Raw genomic sequence first — 2,908 nt, forward strand, 5'->3', positions numbered from 1 at the left:
GGCGGCGCTGGGACAGGTGGTGCGCGCAAAGGTGGCGGCGGCGTGGCTGGTCTTCGGCCAGATCTCACGGGCGTCATCTTTGACGGCGCGGGCCATGGGCGGCGTGGCTCCTCTCGCTCGGCTGCGGTGCTCGCGAGGCGGGGTGGGCTGCCGACCGCCGCGGGGCTGGCCGGGATCCGCCCATGCCTTTGGTGGGCGCTCGACGCCGGCGACTTGGTGGCAGTGGTGGTGGAGCGTGCCAGCCGGATCTGACGCTTTGTTTCCGGCGGGCGGCGCGGGTTGGGGCATCGGCCCGGCGTGGCTGCGGCACCGGCCGTGGGCTGCGGCGGCGTTTCACGGTGCCGCAGTGGCATCACGGCAGTTTGGCGGGCCGGCTGCGGCGGCGGCTGGTTTCTCAACGTCGGCTTGTTTGTAGGCAATCCGTTTCAACCTGCTATACCTCTCCCTTATCGTCTGGCGTTGCCTTCGTCCAAGGGCAGGTCCTCCCCCAGCTGCGATCCATCACCCGGCAGCAGGACTGCTCGTCTCGCGCCCGGCAGCAGGACCGACCCTGTCTCGCGCCCGGCAGCAGGACCGACCCCGTCTCGCGCCTGGCAGCAGGACCGACTCCGTCTCGCGCCCGGCAGCAGGACCGACCTAGTCTCACGCCCGGTGTCATTGCACGGGTCGATGGAGGTTAGTTTTGGCCGGCGTTATGGGTCTCGTTGCTGGGGGCCACCCAGGGGGTGCGAAAGGTGGGTCCTTTCCGCTCGTTTCTTCGGTTGGGGTAGCGGCGGACCTCAGGTGAGGTGGTATCCAGGTTTGGAAGGCCGGGGCGGCGGCCCTGGTGGTGGCTCCGCGGTGCTCTTGGGCAGAGCCCGTGTATCGGTGTTGTCCGGTGGCCATGGCCATGTGGGTGGGTGGTTGTCGTGGGTGTGGCGTTCGGTGGCGATGAAGGTTGGCCGGGGGTGAAAACCTGCTCTATCCTCGCACGGACCGGCGGCGGCGTAGCTCGTTCCCTTCTTGAAGGCGTCGTCGCGGCTCTCATCGGCCAGTGTGTTGCTCCAGGGGAAACTCTGATCGTCAGGTCGGGCGGTGGCGGCGCGTTGGTGTCGTAACCTTCTTGAAGGCGCCGTCTTGGAGTGCACAGTTCGTCATATGCGCCTTCGTCTCTTCGTGGTGGCGTGTTCCCGGTGGAGGACCCCGATTGCTCTGTAGTGGTAGGGGTGGTGTTGCTGCGCTCGGCGCTTATGTATCCCGCCTTGGATGTGTGTGTGTTGTGGTGGGGTGCGTTTGTTCTTGGGCTCTGGTTGATCATTGCTTTATTTATAAAGCGAGGCGAAAGCCATTTTCGATAAAGAACAACAGGCAATTCGGAGTTTGGGATGAATAACTCATGACGTGAGCGTCCAATGCTAATTCTGTGAACTTTGTCATATTCACTTCTGTGAGTATTTGAGTAGATCAGTTAGGTTGTGGTGAACTGTTGAACTATGAGGTTAATTTGAAGTTTGTGTGCAGCATTAGAGCATCTCCAACAGCTGCCCAACGCAAAAACGTTCGCAGCGCGCCGATCGCCTGTTTTTGCACGGTACGGAGCACTTGCTCTAGCGGCTGCTCAAAAGTTTAGCGCGCACGAGTAGCTCCAGCAGGCGTGCTAAAAAGCAGCGTGCGCGAGCAGCTGGCGCTTGCCATATGTTGCATTTTGGAAACGAGATGATATTTCAAACATCAAAACAAAGACATGTCATAACTTAAATCACCCAAACAAATTCATGACATAAATGTTCATGCCCACAAGTTCAAATTCATGCCCACAACATCGTCCAACCAAAATCAAAATCCGAACCAAGTTCTTGACACAAAAGTTCACAACAACAAATGACCCATCAACAATCAAGCCTCATCCTCGTCTTCATCCTCCTCTTCCTCCGATTCATCATCCTCATCCGAAGACGATTCTTCCTCCTCTTCATTGTCGCACGCCGCATCATCATGTGAAGCTTGGAAGGTGTTGGCAAGATCTTCAACGGCATCATGCGAAGGTGTGTGAGGCACACCGAAAGACATCCCACCCATGCCACCCCGGAGGTGCTCACATGCCTCCCATGAGAGACGCAAAACTCATGCCTCCCATGGTAGCTTCGAAGGCTGCACGTGATACCGGTGCTTGGAGGAGCACCGGCGGAGGCGAAGCCAAAGCTCCCCGTGCTAGGTTTTGCAACGGCGGCGGTGGCGGAGGGGTCGCGGGTGTAGGAAGGGGTGAGGGGGGTGCCGACGGCGGCGCGGACGAGGCGAAAGTGGCGCGGCGGAGAGAGTACGGCGCGCGGGCGATTCGGGCAACATGTTGAACTCTTTATCACGCACGCGCTTATTGCGCGTCCGCTGGAGCTCAGATAGCGATTGCGTGTGCGCTAAAAAACACAATTTTGCGGCGCGTCGCTTATATAGCACGACTGTTGGAGATACTCTTAGGTACCTACCTCTCTCTCATCTTCAAACCCTAGAGACCCCTCCACCGCTGGTAGGTCGCCGCCCCCTCCCCCTCTGCTGGTTGCGCTGGTGTTGGAGTGAGGGGAGGCCCGGACTACCGGATGGAGCTCTAGTTAACCCCACTTTGGGAATTTTAGGAGGGATGTGCGGCGATGCTTCATTGGTGGATCTGGCAGGTAATTTTTCCTTGAGCTTCTCCATCTCAAAGATTTCGGCTGTGGCGGCATCGGTGGCTCGTTGGCGTATGTTCCCGCTGCACTTTCTGGCTTATGGGATTAGGGATTGCATGGACTTTGTCTGCGTGGCGGTAGCGGCAGCTTCCCTTTGCAATTTGGTCATTCAGCCTCCTCTCCATCTTGTTGGCACGACATACGGTGTCAACGGTAGGCATGTGAGCTCGTGTGGAGGTTAGAATCTCGAGTCTATGGATCTTTCG

This window comes from Triticum dicoccoides, chromosome 3A, assembly GCF_002162155.2.
Source record: "Triticum dicoccoides isolate Atlit2015 ecotype Zavitan chromosome 3A, WEW_v2.0, whole genome shotgun sequence".
NCBI classification, from domain to species: Eukaryota; Viridiplantae; Streptophyta; class Magnoliopsida; order Poales; family Poaceae; genus Triticum; species Triticum dicoccoides.